Below are 20,896 nucleotides of genomic sequence, written 5' to 3' on the forward strand. Positions count from 1 at the left end.
GATGCATCTAGCGACTTTGTTTTATGTAAATCTCAACAATGTTTATTTTTCATGTTGAAATACATGCTAATATATTAATTACGATAATTTTAAGTTGTACAGTATTGTTATAAATACTTACGCAAAAATGCAAGGAGTGTATTTGAAAATAAATAAAATAAATATTAATTACGATTTATGTTTTTGTATAGCATATACCTGTTTTTGTTTCTGATCACGTTGTTAACCAGGTTTACTTAATGAATATTGTACTACGTGATCTTCTCGCTTCTTAATTCGACTACGTGCCGATAACAGTCTTTAGTAAAAATCTAATAATACAAGCAAGTAATTTGAGCAGTAACCAGAAGTCATTTCTAACATTTCATGCCAGAGGTTCGTTAATCTTTAAGTGTAGAAAATAATTCCACATTGAGAGACATTATGGAAATTTCTTTATTATTTAGAACCTTGTAACCCCGATCTCTTTGAAAGGTATGCAACTTATTGTACTTATATTGTATTTGTTTGATTTTCTTCCTATTTTGTTCTAATACGACACTTTTATAATAATTACATTTTAAAGAAGAATATCAAGGTATAGTATAGTATCCTTCTTAATCAATTAGCTGCTCTCGACAAGAATACTTATCCCTAAAAAATGACGAAAGTTTGTGTTATGATGAGTATACACGTCACAAACAGCCAACTAATTAAGTATGTTTTTTAAACACAAAACGTTGCTACATAATGGTAACAATATTGAATTTACACAGATCATTCTCGAATTGTTAAGAATTTGATTAAAGAATGTTTAAACCCTGCTTAAAACGTGTATTAAAACCTATCTTAAAATCTGTTCAATTTTACTTCGAATCTTACGATTTTGTCTTTCGAACGTTAAAATATTTTATTATACGCAACTCGGCAAATTTATTTTCGTATACAGAAAGCGAAATTTCCAGGCCACCGTGCATTGTGTCAGCGAAGAAAATGGCCGACGTCCCTAACTTTCGGCAGTTTTCGCGCGGCCGACAAAGGCAAGGCGCCAGTAGGGGGCGAATTTCAGTCGAAATTGCCAACAATTACGATGTTTAAAACAGCAATCCCTAAGAGCGGCTACGAACAATCCACTTAACGCGACTATTTAGCGACTCGGCTATTCATCACGGATTCTTTCACCCTCGACGGCGAACCGGTCCCGACTGTCTGCGCGAACTGCTTCGAAAAATTCGCCGGCACAAGTTTCGCCGCGCACAACGGGCGATCCGCGAACTTCGTTAAAATTAATTAAGGCGGCGAGCAATTACCCAGAAATCGTTTCCCTCCGGCTCGGTGCCCGGCGCCCGTTGTTTTCAGCCACTCTCGGATCTACGCGATCGAGCTCTCTTTTCTCTGCGCGACACGGCACCGCGGCGCGACGACGGCGACGGCCAGAAATACGGTCTGTTGTCGGCGAATAAATTGTCGAACAAAAACCAGGATAAGACCTCCCCTCGATTCTCGAGACCCTCGCGGCCCGCGCATTGAGAGATCGGCCGTGTCCCCGTTTCTAGAGACACGTTAAATCTGTCGTGAAAGAGGTTAAGGAGGATCGAGAGGGCCGCTTCTGCGTGTCGCGAGGATCGCGAGCTCCTTTTTCTCGATCACCGACGCGAGATGCGTCACGATTTCGACAACGGCTACGGGCCGCGGCTTGATCGTTATTAATAGCCCCGGTTATTGTATTATCGCAGCTCGCCGCCTTTGTTGCAGCGATCTCGTTTTCGACCGGTTACTCTGGCTCGAATTTATTGGCGGCACTCGTTATACCCGGATTCTTTCCTCGTTTGTTCGTCGGTCATCCTGGTTCAATTAAGATTTCTCGGGAGATAGTATTATGTATATGTTTTGATCGAATTGACTCGTTGCGATGTTTCGCACTTTTCTGGGCTGCGTGTTTAGGTTTGACGTACACTTGCTGCTAGTTTTACGAAAGGCTGTAATCGCTTATTTTATTCAAGTGTTCAGAGCTAGGGTGTGCACCTAAAACACTATTACAGATAAGAGAGCTGCATTTATTATATAGGGAATGATAGAAATCTTTGTGTCCTTCAATATCATAATATACTTTTTACTGATAATGTCAAGCCTACCATAATTTGCTCTAATCTTTTCGATTTTAAAAGTGTATCGATGGATATATCTGATCAATATACAAAAATTGTTTTCCACATTATCTCTTTACTTGCTTAAGACAATGTTACTTTTTAGTTCTCGATCGAGTCTCTATTTCGGCTGTTTATTTTTCGACCGATAGAGTCTGTGAACGAGGTTCGCTGTAACTCTTTAAAAGAAAGTCATAATTATATTGAAAAGTAGTGGTTTATTCAATAGTCCAATTTCCAGTATGTACAAATTAATAGTAAAATGATTTGTAACAAATTATTAATTATAGATTGATGCACAGTTATTACAGAAATTGTAAATTATTGAGACAAAAAGAGTACCAAACAGACAAAGTCATAAAGTTAAAAAGAAAATATTTTTGAGTTGAATTATGAATAATCATTATATGTATTTATTTATCAACGTTCGTACTACTTATCGTTTTCAATATGTCACATAATACATATTTAATTATACTGTCGAAATTCTGTCAGTATCAATGAAAGATGCGAAAGTAAAACATATTTAAACTGTATTAATCTTTAACTTATGAACTTAATTATTTATCTGTAATTTTATCTGCACAATTGCGAAAATCAGAACGTTTTTAATACACTTATTTCTACTGAATCGATTCTTGCACCTCTACATTATTTACGTACAAGGTAGGTACAATTAATTTTCATATTTTATTTAACACTTTTATGTTAGTCAACTTTATATCAGAGACTACTAATAGTAAGTTTCAATAATTAACACTTTATAGCGACCAGGCATTTGGCCGTAAAAATTTAGCTCAATATTACATTTTTGTTTCTATTTTGATTTTATTAATTTTATTAATTGCGAAAGATATTTGATATTTAAAAAAATTATATAATAATACTAAAGCTTACTATAGTACAATCTAACACATTTATCGCAATAACAGATATTAAATTATTGGTTATAGGCTACCGATCGGTAAAGTGTTAATTAAATTCACGCGAAGATCGGTTAAGGTATTCAAAATCTCTATTATAGAAAAGCAGATTTACAAAATTTCAGCTGCGCGAAAATCGCCACGTTTCCGCCGACGCTATAAATTCGACCGCGCGGCATCGAGAGAGAAATTGTTCGCACGAAACTACGGACGGCGGCAGTCTATTGCAGGGGTGGAGCCGCCGTGAACGGTCGCGTACGTTTCTCGGTACGTGTCTTCGTGAGATGCTCGATAAAGGGTGGCAGGTGAACGAAAAAGACCGGGGGGCGTGGTGCAACACCGGTGGAAAAATGGGAAGCGACTTCGCCGGTCACACAGCGCCCCCGGACGATAACGCGGCGAGGAAGTCGAGTTTATTTTCATTTCTGCCTCTTTCCTGGTGGGCCTCTTCAACCTGTAGCTCTCCCGGCGGCCTGTTTACTATTTAGATTACGTCCTGGCTCCGCGCCGATGACAAACGTTCCGAACGCTGCGGCTTGTTCCGGGAAATCTGGCGTTCCGTTTTTCTACTCGTCGGATGGCCCCGCCTGAACGCGGCAAATTCCCGCGTAATGAATCACTATTTACTGCCGCCTCAGCGAGCTGCGTACTACTCTATGCTATCGGTTTCAATTCGAACGAAAACTTGGAAAATATGTAGTGCATCCGTTCATGGTTATCTTAACCATTTTCGTGACGATATATCGTCGTTCGCAATATTTGCGAAAAGTGTCAGCGACGATATATCGTTGCGAATTCAATAGCGCCTTACTGTTTGCATTCTAGGAGAACTCTATCGCAAAATTTAGTAAATATATTATTTATAACAGTTGTTCATTTCTTCCGTAATACGTTAATTTTGAAATTATGTAAATACCATTTTTAGTTTGACTTTTGTGAGCTTTTTCTTTAGTATATTCGTCAAATTCGTCTGGTTATCTTCACACAGCCACTCGTTTTTCGCTCAGCACTAAAATGGTTGAATGAACGATTTTTTAAAAAATGATATAATAAAGTAACTGTTTGCACAACGGGAAATGTTCTAACCACTCTGCTACGGTTACGAAGCACTGCGCCAATAGTTTACATATGTATTGTACGCATGATCTTCAGTAATCGGCTTGTTGCAATCGGTGATTATAGTCACCAGTGGTACGTAGGGGATGTTTTGTGTCCGGTGACTATAATCGCCCATTTCATAGCGAAAGGATTAAAGTTCCTGTTGTAAATTATAGCAAACATACAGCAACATATTAATCTACAACAAATGTTTGCGTTACAATAGAATCAGTTTTCGGATCTATAATAGAAATAAATCAGGGTAAATGGGGGAATGCGATAACACTGCTACATCATCAACTAATTGAAATGATTACACTTCATTTAGTCTTCTAATTGTTCCTTCGTAATCGAAGATCAATAGAAAATTACAATAATCTCATCCGTTATCTATAAAATTATTCAAATTTACACAGCGTGACACGTTTCTCTTAAATTGTATTTTAACCCTTTGCACTCGAGTGGTGACTCTGAGGCACCACTAAAATTATGCTATTACGTTGCAAAATAATTATTGTAACAATAAGGTTTAGATTTCAAAAATTATCAAGTAGCAAAACTGTTGGCAGAAGTCGCAAGAATAAATTTTGTATGCGCATAAATTTATTTTCTTAAATAGAATGGAAATACCACGAACCAGAAAAATTATTTCAGATTTCCAGTTAAAATGGCTCCGAGTGCAAAGGGTTAAAACTCTTCAATCAGTGTTTCCGGCAATAAATTAAAACAATATAATACTATTGTATAAGAGTAATTGCATATATTATAAAATGAAAGAAGAGCTAAAACTTCTGATTCGTATAGAAAATTTATCGGGAGGCGTTTGGATTCGAAGTTTGAAGAGATTTGAAGGTTAAACACGAAGCGAGCCGGCAATCATGGGTCTCCATCGAGGCCGTGCGTGACTCGAAACAAACTTTCGATTGGTCCACGGGCGAAAGTATTGATTTTCCGAAGATCGCCACTAATCTTGAACGTCAGGTGAATTACAGGGGGTTTCCCTCTTGCTCCTCCGCGGCACGGCGGAGTTCCTCCGTTTTATCGCCCGAGCGACTGCTCGATTTTCGAGCGTACGAATCGACAAATCGAATTCTAGCTGTTTGTTCGTCGAAGCCCTGCTCTCCTCGGCTCCTTCTTCCTTTTTCCGGGGTTCTGTACACAGGTCCGCGCGCTCTCCTACACCCTATTCCGCGGGCCTGTGCGCGTGTGCACGTCCGTGTGCGCCGCGGAAGAATGGACAGGTACGATTCAATTTGAAAAAACGGAACAACTAAGGCGTCGCCCTCTCCCACGCGGGGAGGGAGGAAACAATATTTTAACTGACGAAAAAGGGGCGCCGGGAACCCTTCGACGGCCGTCCCTTTGCGAAGAAAGACGGAAATGCTTTCGAAACAATAACAGCAAACACGAGCGAAAGCGCTTTTGATGGAAGCAATCGTTCGCTTTCGAGAGATCCGACCGCTTGAAAATGCACAATGTGCCTTTCCGCCAAGACGGTCTCTCTCTCTCTCTCTCTCTCTCTTCGCTCGAGATATTCCGCCATCGGCGGAACGTCGCGAAAAATATTTTATTGTTCGGTAACCAAGCACGGACACCGAAACGATGCTTACGCGCCGTTTCTAGGCTCGTAGTTTACTTCGATGCCTCGTTTCTTTCACGCCGGGACACCGATCGTAAAATTTGCCAACATCGCGGGAATGTCCCCGGCTCGAACGTAACCATCCCGTCGGCCCCGTTCGTTTCCCTTCGATATGACACACACGCTTGGCTCCGCCGTCGACTTGTCCCCTTATCGTTAAATAGAATCGATACCGTGTTGCGCCCATAAGGTTACCGGTCACGCCCCTGCAGGTTACTGCACCCACCGACCGACCAGAAGCGGTCGTTAAATCTTTTCACGAATATCGGCCCGGTTATTGTGCCTCGTCGCGACAAGCCGAGCCGAGCGGGCCCGCGCGGCTAGTCGCTCGATGACTCCGCGATTCGCGTGCGCTGATATCGGATGATGCACGCCGCTCGTTAATGTCACCTCCGCTCCCGCGACTCCTCCCCTCCTACGCCGACCTTATTTGTCCTCGTAGACCGCGCTCGCGGTGTCGCTACTGCAAACTTTTTAGCTGAAATAGCGCGAAGGAACGTCGCGTCGTGCCCTGACTTTGACGCGCGGTTCCGCATTCTGAGTTAATTTTAAAAAGCCTGAGTGAAACCTCATGCTTGAATCTAGTTTTAACACTATGCCGTCCATTCATTTCTGCAACATGTTCTGCCGGAACTTTTGGAGGATATGCCATTAGAAATTCGGCGGAACATGTACTATCAAATGGATGGTGCGCCAGCATATTATACCGCAAATGTTCGCACGTCTAATCTAGATTTTTTCGTGTCGCGCCAGTGAAACCGACTTACATAATTTAATTTCTTGTGGACAAGATATTCACACACGAAGGGCGCTGGTTTTTATTAAAAACACAAAGTTGCTATGTCTGTAATTTATTGTTAGTTAAACGGAACACGCAATATTAACTTTCGTTCTATAATATTGAATACCATAATACAGCCACCGGCACTTACCCGATAGTTTTCGCATGGCACCAACGGGGAGCCACCGGACGTCATAGTGTTAATAATGTGGTTTCCGCGGTTGACTTGAGGGAATGGTGATCGACTCAGAAAAAAATAATTACCGTCTGTCGACGAAGCTCAAAAATTGAATTAAAGATGCCTAGGACTGCTAATGAATGAGATATTTTTATTTAAGACGAGATAAGAAAGAAACGAAACATTCGAGGGATCTGCAATTTCACTATCAGAATGCATATTTTTGCATAATCAGCAGTTTTTAGAATTTGTTTTTTAGTTTTACTATTAGAATGCACAACAAGTTTCTCCTACTTATTTTATTTTCAATTTGATTAAACAATGCATTTTGCTCCATTCATCAATGATTTGCATTCAATAGAACAGCGTAACCAAATAAATATAATATAAATTATATATAAACATAGCGAATCATTTTGTTATTAATCTAAAGTACTGCTTGTCCTTTTATTCATTTTAGTATTTTATGATAAAAAATAACTCTTTCAATAGAAAGAAAAAATTAAGGAAAATTATGAGATCAAGAAGAATAGAAACAATCTGCATTTTATTTTAAATCGTCATGTAGGCAAGCAAAACGTTTCGTCGAAACAAGAGAGTTTCCCTAACACTCTGGTGTCAAACAACGTGTCCGTAACGTTATTGTACAGAGATATCGTTTGACACTGGTGTCGCTAATAGTATTATTAGTTATGAAGGAGAGTTTAGTTCGTAATAGAGTAACACTTCACGAAACTTGTATTATTAACTTAGACTCGAACTAACCAGCCAGACCACGGGGGACGGTTTATTGTGACCGTTACCTCAATCAACAAGTGAAACAATTAACTAACTAGTTCTGTGGAACGGTATTAAATGGCTGCACACAGATTAACATAAATGCCCTACGTAGAAGCCACTTAGCGGTTGCAATTTGAAAAACGAGCAAGTTACGGTAATTCTACTGTATCTGTTTGATTTTCTTTGTGTTTTGATTAAATACAATGCTTTTATAAAGTATATAAATTAATAAATATATGTACATGTATTTATGTAAATTAATAAATATGTATATGTATTTATATAAATTAATAAATATGTATATATATATTTATATAAAATAATAAATATACATATCAAAGCATGTATGCTTCTAAAGCAGTTTCGACGAGTATCCTCCTCACGAAAGAATGGCAAAACTTTGTATTGCGATTGAGAATACTCATCAAAACAGCTTAATCTCATACAATCTGTCTCAGCAACTTTTGTCCGACAAGCTAGCATCACTCCGATACGTGTTTGCTGGACACCTCGTATCGATAGATAGATAGCGGCGAGCGTTCACGTCTTCTTCGATCGGCCTTGACGCGCATCAGGCGGGATCGGCGCGTCGCGGCGCCGCGAACAATGAAATTGGAAACTGTACGCGTGGTTTACGATCTCCACTTCCTTGAGCAGCAGGCGAAAACTTGAAACGCGGTACGCGCGACCAACTTGCACAGAGCAACCGCCTACAATGAACACGACCGCAGGACAGGGCGACACACGCGTGTGCTCGATTTAGCTCCGATCGAAATGCCCGGTGAATGGTGTCTGCCGGTTTCAGACGGATCGGGCAGAAAAGTCAGCCGATGCCGGAGGATCGTCGCGAGCCCCTTGTCGGCAACAATGGAATCGGCCGGGATCGATTTTTTTTTCGGGGATCGATACGTCTGCCGCGGCGGGGCCGGCTTGCGGCGAGCCGATGCGATGTGTCCACTGACCTCGATAAGTCGTCTGGTCCCACCCCCGCCGCCTTTGATCCGCCGCCAATTCGATATTTTCATTGACTCCCGGGCAGACCACGGGCTGTACCGGATTGTTCAAACTTTCGTCCCCGTCGCACGAGCGAGGGTCTTCCTCGAGTAGGCGATTAAAATTACATTTGTCCCTTCCGCGTAATCAACGTCAGACTCAACGATCCAATATTTACCCTCGTGGGAGGCGAGTGGCCCTTCGCGGTTCGAAATCTCGAAAATCAATAGTGAAAAGGGTCACCGGCCGTCCCCTTTCTCTCTCTTTCTCCCTCTCTCTCTCTCTCTCTCTCTCTCTCTCTCTCTCCCTCTCTCTCCCGCCCTCTCCGCCGCTTTCAGCCCAACTCCGCGATGAGCATCTGCTTGTTAGCATACTCGTCACTGCTCTCGGGTAATCGAAAATATTGGAAAAGTTTCGCGACAAGTGGGAACAGGTTCGAACGTTAATTGAGCACGAACAGATTGTAGACGCTTCGATCGAGTCCACGAGACGACGGATGTATTTTGGGGCGTGGGGACCGGCACTGATACTTTGCTCGACACACACTTTCCCGGTTAACAAGGAGTGGCTGCGATCGGCAGAGTGCTTTTTCGACGATACTTATTGCGAGAGCAACGTCGCCGCTGATACCGTGTAATCGTTAAAATATTAGATGATAGCTAAGGGAGAGCTCCCAAATTGATCGACGTCCATTAAAATGTTCAGTATGGTGCCCGTTACGTCTTTCTAATAAGCGAACGACGTTCGAATGGATTTATTTTATCAATCTATAAGGGTGAAGGTCACGAGTTCATTCAGCTGGAAATTATTACAAGAGAATTTCGTATCACAATATTTTTTCAATAAGACAGTTTGGTTACTTAAGTCAGGTTAATCCGTAATTAACTCCTTAATTTATATATTCAGTTAGCAATGTGGAGAATTTAATTTTTCTATTCCATTCACACGTTTTTAACATTTATTTTACGTTCTTGCGAGGTTTTTTAGCACTAAGGCTATTTAGCACTAATATTTTTCTTATAGAGCACAGATTCGTTAATTAATGAATAATAATAAAAATCGGCACAAGACTTTATTTTCTTAAAATTTCTAGTAAATCAAACTTTCCTTTCCCGATGTGCGTCCTTTATGAATTTTGATGTTACCTTATTCTTTATATGTTTAATGTCGCATCGACTCGAAACCATTCTCCTCAAACATTACAAACTGTATCTAAAAGGGTTGAACGGTCTGTAGAATAATTAGAAATTCAGCGAGGAACACGGCAGTTGCCGGTGCTTAAGGGCAGCCAAAAACGGCCCAGTGAATTGGTGCCCTTCACGAAGAATCCTCAAGGCCGCGACGAAGTCGTGATTAACGACGACGGGCGACGAATACCGGCGCAGAGGAAGCAAGTAAAGCAATTAACAGATCGCGCGGGCTCATCGCGGCGGCTGAAAAAAAAATGACGAGGTAAATTGGTCGCGTCTTCGACGCCGTTCATAAGGCGGTAATGAGCTTCGAAAATAACGACGATGCATTCTTCTCGCGGCGCGGTCTGGAGCCGGCGAAGCAATTAACAGATCACTCGGCTGGCAGCTTATCGTGCCCTCCGCTAGATTTTTTTCCCCGGGGCTGTCGTCGCCGGCGCGTCTCGCCGCGTGTTCCGGTTTTAGCCCAAACGCGCAGACACCATTTCTCAAACGGTTCGTCCGGGTTCACTAAAATTCTTTCCCTGTTCCGGCAAACGTTATCCGGTCTGGGTCGTGTGTCGCCCCGTTCTCGAACCGCCCCAAGGGTCCAGGCGAGGAGGACGCGGAAGGGCGTCGCCTCGGTGTGTTACGAACACCGACCGATGACGCGACTGGCGCGAACAAAAGGAGTCGGAGACCTGGAAAGACAGCGACGAGCGAAAACGTTGAAAGCGAAAGCGAACCGGCGCGGTCAATCTGCTTAATATTCGATGACGCGTCACGCTCAGGTGCGACAGAAGCCACCGGACTCGCTGGCTGACCGGATGTGTGTTCCTGTGGGACACGGGTTTACGAGGCACACGCGAACTCTTCCTGCTGCACGAATAGGAGCCCGGTCCCTCCGGCCCCACCCACGCTCCTTTTCACGGGAGCCTTCCCGTGTCACGGAAGAGACGGCCAACCTACCACGGGGTTTCATCAACACTCGTACGCACGTCGGCGCACGTGACGCGCATTTATCCGGCCGGTTTTTTTTTTGTCCGAGCCAGGGCCAATTTTCCAAAGTCCACCGGGCATTAATCATAGCAGAGACGGGGCTAATAACCGGTGGGCCCGCGTGTTCCCGAGGAGGAGGGCGGAGAAAGCGGGGCTCTGGCAAACACCGACACCGCCGGCCATTGTCATTACCCCGGGACACACCTCGGGATCGCCGGACATCGTACCCGGGAAGCGGAGTTTTCTCCTGTTAATCAAAAAGTCTCATAACCGTCGGCCATCGCGACGATGATCCATCGGATGAAATTTCTCGGTGTTGATGTATGTCCTCCAGCCGTACCAGCGCCGCGGAGAGACCCCCCGACATGGCGCCGACACCGGAAGTTCTGCTCGCGTTCGCGACCGTCTAGTTGACACGCTTCGCTTGCGAACGCGCCGACTACTTTATTACGCGGGGCTGCTCGTTAACGCGCGAAGACAACGAGCGGATCGCCTACCCGCGGCTACGCCGATGACTTTCGAAGCCAATGGACCGAGGAAGCGGCGAGTCACGCGCGAACAAGCTCGCGTACACCGTGTTCCATCGCGGCAGCCTGTTTATCACCGCTGCTATCTCAGTTAAGTCGCTTCTAAATACTACCAACAATTATATTGCCTCCACGTTTCCTTAAACTCGAAATCATGCACGGATTACTGGCTTTTAAAAAGGCTATCGACAGCTTCGATGGTAATGAACTGTTGGCGAATGCACAGTTAATTTAATAAATTTCACTCGATCGTTTAGCGTGGTTATTCAAATTAGAGAAATTAAAGTCAGGTGAATTTGAGCCGATTAAGTCTCATTATATAAAGCTTTGTTTTTTTGTGAAGAATTAAATGTTTTCTACTTCCTAGTGAATATAAAGCGATTTTACGTTTCTTTTTTTATGTTGCCAGTCGTTTGAAGTCAGCAATTCGTTTCCTTGACGAGTATGTAACAAGATGGTAGCATTTGCAAAAATTTGAAAATAATACTAATCAGACTGTACGATTTTTGTCAGACAGCACGGGCAATGTTAAAATAAATAAAACACGCAACGGATAAAATAAATCAAACGAATAGAATGAACGTAATAAAATATGTGAGCAACGTAATAATAAATAATCACGCTATGATCTTCTATTTATGCTAATCAACTGAATAAAAGGATTATGGAGTCCGCATTGATGTTACTGTTCCTATAGCTACATTTCAGCTTCCATTTCTCATGGCAAAACTGTGAATTTGATGAACTTACGATAACAAGTAAATTGATACAATTTGAACAGCAGCAGAATAAAAATAATTGAAAGATGTCGTTGCATCGAGCAATGAATATTACCAAAGAAATAAAAATATTACAGCATGTCCGCCGTTCCCCGCAATTGCTGCAGATAATTTCTTAGGCGGTATCAAGATCCGCTATTCTGTAAAGCAGCGCTGAAGGCACGCACAGAAGAAAAGCAGAACCTTTTGCAAGCATGGAATTAGCTAACGGGAATCGCGGCACTATACTTTTTCCGAAGCGCGAATATCTGACACGAGAGCTAGCCAGGACGTCGGTACTTTTGCGGACCCTGCAGCCGGTTCTTCCAGTCACACAGTCGATGATCCTTGGTAGTCCGGTAGTCGAACGGCCAAACTCTTTATAGCCTCCTTTGTTTTTCGCAGGGTCTGATAGCGGCTAGCGGAGACCGCTTATCGCGCCGTTAATGAAATTTACGACGCCGGGAAACCAGAATTTCGCGGTTCGTATTCGCCTGGCCTGTATTCTTTTTTTTCTCTCCGCCGGCTCGGCCACCACAGAATTATGCGTTTGACTAACTAACAGGTCGCGCGGGATTTACAGCCCCGGACCCGCACAAAAGCGAGTCCTTCGCGGGTCCGCCGCGCGAGATATACACCGTGTCCCACGGATTTAAGACTCGCGCGACCGTCCCCGAAGCCGCAGGGCCATCCGCGTTCCGCGCGAATCAATCCGACTGTAAATAACGTGGTACACTCTCGTAAAATCCGTCGAACGGCGAGGTCATAAAATCCCGGCGACCTTTTAGTGCGCTTTAGGCTGATAAACGCCGCGGACGGACGCGTGGCGTAAATAAAAAGTAATTAACGATAAATTTCCAGACGTCGCGTGTCGATCTCCGACGTCGCCGGAGAGCCGACGTCATCCGCGGGCCTTCGTCCGACTCGCGAAAATTGCAATTATGACGCGAAAAGTTTTAATTAAACGGCCCGCCTGGCGCCGCTGCTACCACCGCCGCAGCAGCAGCCGAAAAACGAAGACCCTGCTCCTCGGATTAAGGACACACCCCGCTGATGTAACCGAGTCTACATCACGCGTACCGTTCTCTCTCCTCTCCCTCTCCCTCGCTTTCTCTCTCTCTCTCTCCCCGACGACTCTCGGTTCCTTCGAGCCGCGATTCCCACCTCCTCCTCCTCCTCCTCATATTCTTCTTCCTCCACCATCTCCGATTGCAACCGGCTCGTTGATGGTGTTCGGTTTCTGATTATCGGAAATCGATCCCCGGCTGGCCATTAAGGGCACGGTTGACTAAGCGGTAGGCGCGCCTCCGCTTCTCCGGTCTCGCCGGCGAAATGTACAATTGCCGGACCCGCGATCTCCTCTATCGATGTTTTTCTCCCGCGGCCGTTTCGAGATTTATGTTCGATTTCCTTGGGGCACGGAGACGGCTCTCCCGGTGTATATTTGGCAGCGCGGACTCCGTTCCGCGACTGATTGCTTCGAGGATGATTGACGTCTATGGAGCGACCCGTTTAATTCCGGTAATAAATTTTGACGGATCGCTCCGCGATCGAGACGCATCCGCGCCAGGTTTAATTGAAACGTCGTATCCCCCCGCCCCTCTCCCCCCCCCCCCCCCCCCCCCGCCGCTGCACAGCTACTCTTCCGCGTGTTTCTATATTTCAAGTGTTTTCAATTTTGCCCGGCCAATTCCCGCAGCCACTTTAATAATAGTTAGTGCGCGCGCCGCTCGATTTGACGAATACCGGCGCGGCTGCCAGGAAACAGAGCCCCGGGAGTCGGCGTTCGAGTTTGCCAAATACAGTAACCGATGCTCACCAGACCGAGGCCGGTTCTTTTCCTCGATTCATCCTTCCACGACGGGACGGGACGCCGATGCCGGGAGCCGAGCCGAACCGAACCGGCCAGGTTCGATTCCTGATTATTGGAAATCGATCACCGGCGGCCCGTTAAGGACACGGTCTGCGAAGTCGATGCCCGTGTAGGGTAGCAATTCAACAGTCCTGCTGATACGCGCGGATTCGCTGCCTCGAGACGGTCGTTCACATTTAAATATCATCGCGCGACGCGACACTCTCTATTTGCTCGGTGAACTTTCGGAATTTCAAGACTACGTGGAAAATCGACGATTGACATTCTACGGAACTTCCCTCAGCCGCCGCCTCTTGCAAAACGCAGATTCTGTGGAACGGTTTGTATTTAACACTGGGCTGGTGCGTCAATTTCACGGTTTTCTAATTTTGAATGTCGAAAAAATTGTAACATTAATTCTAAACAGTTTATACCGTAGAATAGTGATTTCATTTGAAAAATATATACATATATTTTCTGATAGATCCATCAATTTTTCAGTAAACCTATTTCTATGAAATTTGCATTATCGACGGGTTGATTAATTCCATTATTAAAACTTTCACGACCACGTGAGGAATCTAAATGATTTCATAAAATTAAAGTACTTCATTTAATTAAGTGAAAATTTTTATCTGTTCCCCATGGAAATCTTTAATTTTATGAAATTTACTTTACATTCAGATTTTGAACTAACTTTTACATTACATTTACTTTCCCATTATGAAATTTTACTTCATTTAATCCGGTGACAATTTTAAAGCAACGATATTTGTTACTCGTGGAAATCTTAATAAATTAAGAAATTTATAACGTTGAACAACTTCATTTAAAAATGGAGAGATCTTCTCAAGTGTTAATTACAAGAAAGTGACGATTCCAAAATTTCTGTCATTTTTCAAAAATCCAATTGGAAGAAGAATCTTCTCTAATGAATTGTCATCATGTTTTATTAATATAAATAATGTGTTTCATAAATTATGGGCCATAAGTACACGACGCAGTTTTACAAATTCACGCCGTTATTTTACTTCATGTTCTCCCGTCTTATATGATTTATAATATCAGTATACAATTTTTCCTTTTCTCTCTTTAAACGCAAGGAAATATTTGTTTTTCTTTCGTCTACTATAAATAATACGTATAATTTATTGCTTCGGCGCGTAAAGAGAAAATATCTGAAATATTTTCATAAGAACTTTTATACTCTGCCAACTACTATACCAAGTTTATACACATAAAAATAGCATGAAATAGCTCTACTTTCCAGCGCATCCAGCCGAAAAAAACCTACATTCGCACATCTAAATATAAACCCGCCAGTATCGACTCGTTATGAAAAAGATTCTCGCATTCCCCGCGCACGAACGAACGGGCGCAACGTTTCGGATTCATGATGCATTCGAGCACTTAGCAACGATGCGCAATAACGACACAGTTTACACAGCGCGGTTCTCCTCGCGGCCGGGAGAAACAAAAGCATTTACCAGACGCTATCCATTGTTCTTAATACCGCGATTCGTATGCCGATCGACGACGCCGTAAACCCTCGTACGGAAAACACGGAATTAGCTTCCTTATGAACGACGGGGGCGGTGTTCCCTTGGACGGAAAAATTGTGAATGCTGTTACTAGAAACGGTAGTCGCGCTCCGGAGAACGATACGAGAACCGGAGGAGCGACGGGGAACGGAGGACGAAAATTGAGCGGCATGGGCGGTCGTTGTAAATTAAATTTGGTTGCGGAGGAAGTCATAACGACCGGCACGTGCCGCGTGCTCGTTGCACGATGCATACGCGCGAGCGAGCGAGCGAGCGGACACCCGCGCCGAGCAAGCGAGCACGCGCTCAATGGGATTACGGAAAAATCTTCCGCGCAAAGCAATGCCGGGGGATTTCTTTCTTTTCCTTTTCCTTTTCTTTTCTCTCTCTTTTTTTTTGGTCAGGAAGCGTGGCCTCTACGTGATTCGAATGTGTCAACTCGGCGGGCATCGAGGCGGAGAACCGGCGGGAAGGGTTCTAATTATAAGCTGATTATAAACCGCGCACAGATTTATTCCCCTTGTCGTCTACCTGCAGTCACAATTTTTCAGCCCCTGTGATTCATCGCCGCTGCTTCTTCGCCTTTCACTCGCAAGAAAAATTACTTGGCTACTTTTTGCGACGACTTTTTGCCCATCGGAATAATTTAGCGAGGATTTGCTAATTGATTAATGCGCTTGGCGTCGCGCGCAAGCTTTGTACACAGTTGCTAAATTCTTCTGACGATATCGATTCTTTCTGGGTTGTACTGATAGGGTACAGATCAGGACAGATCTGTACAGATCAACTAATATAGATCAGGCAGATCAACAAATATATTATAGATTAGTACAGATCAGTATAGATCATCAAGTATATTATAAATCAGTTCAGATCAGTACAAATCAACAAATATATTAGGTTGGTGCATATGAAATATCAGATTTTCAAGTGAGTATATAAAACTGCATATCTTTTTTCAAAAGCTACTGATTTAATCAAAATGTGCCCCATTTGTTTCAATACACTTTTCAAAACGCGACTTTAATTCATAGATGTCTGTCTACAAGAAATTCTGTTTTTTCGGATCAATAAAATATGGTATGGAATTTTTCAGACTGTCTCCATTTACATACTGTTTAGCCCATAAAAACTACGCATACGTCGTACAAAACAATTGCGAAATTAAATGAAGTAAAATATAACATTTTATAAAATATAGATCTTTCGCCAAGCGACTTTCGCTATTTTAAACATTTAGGGCAGTTTTTTACGGGCTAAATAGTATATAGTATTCATACAGGATAAATAGTATATAGTATTAAATAAAAGAAACCTAGAAACACTATAAATCATGGAAATGCGTTCCGTGTTTCTAAAGTACCTTCTAATACTAGGTTCGATTATACAGGGTGTCCTAAATATCACTATAAATGAAGGGTTGCTAAGATGATTCAAAGTAATTTTGAAGTAATTTTTTGGCACGCAAGATTACTATTGAACGCATTGCGATGTAGAAGAGTGGAGAGCAATATTTCAAGGAAACAACATTTACGATGCAAAAGATAATTAGTGATGTAAAAAGCACATGTAAGAGATTAGATTCTGTAACTCCGTATAAACACTGTTGTGAAATATAATCAAGGAATAAGATCTCGACCGAACTAATTGATTCTTTCTAATTGACCCTCATTTCATTCAAATTTCGTTCGAGCAGCACAGAGTGCATTGATCCATTTACTTTTAATCACGTTGTGCTGTGTGTCGGTAACTGCTACTCACCTTTAACCAATAACTACACGTAGCAAGTGCTGTGTCGCAAGATAGTAGACGCATGGAACGTACCTGCAAAAGAAATAAATAGACGTTAAATAATTAGACGTTACGCAAAAAATTAGTGTAAAAGTTTCTAGAAACCTTTAAGCTTCCAGCATTTTATTAAAATTCATAAACGATAAACCACGAGGATCTTTTCTATAAAACTGCACGGCAATTATTGAAAAGAGATGTACAGTGGGTAAGAAAATTAATTAAACACTTCCAACTTTATTGTATTCTTGACTTGCGTTGCACTTTTAGCAAAATAAAGTATTATTATTTAGCAAAAGTATCATCGCGAAATGGTCATCATTGTAATTATTAAATATAGTGTTCTTTTATCTTTTATTTTAATAATCATCTCCATATTTTCCTGTTAACATATTATGTCACAAAATGATAAAAGTTTTATTATTCTCTCCATTCAAGCACATTGAATGCTGTAACAAGGTACTCATTATGTCGCGTAAAATAATTTTGTCATGTAACAAACATTATCAATTTGTCCAACAATTGACTGTTCACTTACTTTCGTTACCCACTGTACATTGCTAAACGGATGGGTTTCTAGAAACGACCAAGATTTCTCCGCGTCCGCGAGAAACGTGCACACACCGCAAGGAAAGCAATTACGCGAGGTCGGACCCGCGATATACGGTTCTTCATACAGTTAAATTAAAAGTGATCTCTCCTCGGGCGACGACGACTGCATTTTTTGCTCCGGTCGGCACGCGCGCGTGCAGCGGCGACCGCGGCGACGCGGCGGTCCCCGATACAAACTTTAATTACTCGAATCGTTAATTAAATCCGTCTGCACACAACGAGCGTTCAGTTGACCATCAGCGCCGGGAGGAGAGGCCCTCGGCCCGTGGTCCTCGTATTTCACGAAAGCTCATAATGCACGGGTAAATAATAAGGGACGCGGGAGGTGGCCCCGCGTCGTGAGTACAGTTTACACAATTTTCATCGTCGGCAGCCGTAGAGGAGGAACGGGGCGGCGAGTAACGGCGGGCAGAGGAATAATGCTGGTTCTTTTTTTTTTGCCGTGGCCCGTGACGAACCCTTCTCTCTCTCTCTCCCGCTGCGGAAACCCTTTCGACTTCGATGCGTTTCAACGAGGTTTACCCCGGGATTGATGAATCGGAAAACAGTAGTTTAAACCGGGAGGAAAAACGCGGCGATTAACGTTCCTATGGCAGGAGAGCCGGGGCCTGACCCGTAACGCGCGCGCGGGTCGCGCACGCACCCTCCCTCTTTGTAATCGATTGCAGCTGAGCAAACGAAACCTCGAAATTAACGGGCTATTACGAATTTAAACGCCGTAATAACCCCGCCGCTCGACAACGAACGGAACTACTCCGGGGATCCCGGGGCTCTCTCCCCTTTTCCCGGCAATTATAGTTAAACGGAAATAAAATGGCCGAGCACCGTTCCCCGCCGACCCGTAAATCCACGTCGATCGCTGTGTGTGCGCGCGCGTGTGTTCGCTTTTTTTCCTTTTTTTTTTTGTTGTTGGTCGTGTCGCCGGTGCCGCGCGACCATGTAATTTCGCATAAATAACCCGAGATACCGATGGATTCCGACACAGCCCGCCGACCCGTTGCCGTAGGTGGACCGGTCGACGCCGACCGGCGGAAACAGGTGGTTAGGATAAAATTGCGGGGCCGGACGTGGTTTTCGCGCGCCGATCTAATCGACGTGGGCCGACCGTAATTACGTTGTATTCGGGAAAACTATGTTGCGGTTTAATTGGAGAAAAAGCGGGGCCGTGTCCGCGCCCTTTCGACTTCTATCGACGTAACTCAGGATGAACGAACGGCGCGCTTGTTCCGAGCTGCTGCCTCCGGAAAATTGCTCGCTCACCGTGAGCAATGAGCTTCGTGTCTGCGTCGATCATTATCGGAATGCTATTTAGGATGCCGATTATATCGGCAATCACTTTCGACGTGGATTTAGGTCGAACCTGCTCGTAGAAATACATAATTATCATTGCTAAACACTTTCGGGTGAAATGTCGGCTTCTAATAGCTGTTTCGATCGATTTTACTGGGTAAATTACTGGTCACTGGTGAATTAGGTTTCTTTTTATACGAATTTCAGTTCGTATGCGACCATGAATGTTTGTTTCTTGTTGGTAATACGTTACGAAGCAAATGACTTTCGGATTCATGTCTAACAACGAGAGACGCATAAGAATTAGATTGGCATTAAGCCTACCGTGTTAGTCGAAATAACCGGTGCCACGTTTCCAATTTTAATCCTTTGTGGTCATATATTCTTCATTCTCAGCTACCAAAGCTTATTTATTTATTTATTTTTATTTTTACAATTTTTGTTCTTTTCTCTTCATCTTGCATATTATCTAACACTATTTTTTCAACGAAAATTAATTCCAACCAGCACGATATCTATAAACGATATGTATAAAATTAATACAACCGAAAAGGATTGAAAAACAGCACGGTGTCTAGGGTACATTCAGTATTCTTATATTCTTACAGATCTTTCAAGTTAAAGGATAAATAAAAATTGATTTTCAATTGTATCAATAAATATGTAAATTCACAGTCCAGTCATCATTCTTCTAAAACAAGACGTTACATTTTACTACTCGGTAAGTTCGACGTTAAATTGAAAAAAACACATTTGTCACTTTCATTTCTCAAATCGCACATGTCAAAGACAGTCGACTCCGGAACGGACATTTCAAGATAGCCGGACGAGATCGACGCCAAGGAGCCGAAAATCTCATATATGTAACGATCTAACAGCCATCTCCTATCTCCCCTAGGCTGCGTTCGTTCCAAAGAAAGTCAATGCCCTTTTTTAATCACCCCGTGCACTTAACCCCCGTGGCAGCTTCGTCGAGCTTTTCGAGGAAGCTGCTCAGTCAAGTACCCTCACGTATTCTCCGCGGGATACCGATCTTCCACGTTCATGGAAGAGGCCCGGGGTAAAAAGAGACTCTTTATTCGTTCCTCGCGCACCGTTTATCGTGCGCCATCGCTCGTGCTCTTGACCGAGCCAAGGTACGAAGGGGAAGAGAGAGAGAGAGAGAGAGAGAGAGAGAGAGAGAGAGAGAACGGTCTACAGTATCTCGATCATCGAGGCGCCAGCATGTAAATGAGTCGGGAAGCTCGGTAGCCGGCCCGGTAATCGAATCGCTGGTGAACCAAAAAAAAAAATGTCGACCGATATCGATAACGCGAAGAAACCGACCGGGATTTTGTGGATCCGTTCGGAAAGTAACCCGGGACCCAGACGCCGGAATGATCCTTGTTCACCGTGAATCGGCGGCCCGTTCGACGTTTCCGTTGCCGGAGGGCCACGTGGCGCGCCATATTTTTAGACCGGCCGACCGATACACGACAGGTGGATCGTTAACTGCGAGTCTCGGCTCTACTCCCCTCCCTCTTCCCCGCTTTTTCACGGTGCTTTCCTGCTTCATGGACGGTGACGAACGTCCCTGCCACGCCGCGTCAAGTTTGTCACTCGCGGTATTTTCGAGGAGCTTCACGACCGACCACCGACTTACTTACAATACGCTGTCGGCAATTCCCGTAAAATTACTTACGTTCGAGAATTTCTGTGTCATGGAATTATTTGAAGTTAGATTTGTATAGAGATAGTTATAATATATGTATATTAGATAGTTATAATATTCTTGATAAAATGTTTCAGTCGATCTCTTTCAAATATCTTTTGACTAATTAGTTACGGATTTTTGTAAATTAA

The 20,896-nt window shown here is 43.4% G+C and overlaps 1 protein-coding gene across 1 annotated transcript in view; it reads right to left on the reverse strand.

Annotated features, from left to right (window-relative positions):
- The window catches only part of LOC144472577 (discoidin domain-containing receptor 2), a 185,828-nt gene that overhangs the window by 134,930 nt on the left and 30,002 nt on the right, over positions 1–20,896 (reverse strand). The window lies entirely within an intron of this gene.

This window comes from Augochlora pura, chromosome 7, assembly GCF_028453695.1.
Source record: "Augochlora pura isolate Apur16 chromosome 7, APUR_v2.2.1, whole genome shotgun sequence".
NCBI classification, from domain to species: domain Eukaryota; kingdom Metazoa; phylum Arthropoda; class Insecta; order Hymenoptera; family Halictidae; genus Augochlora; species Augochlora pura.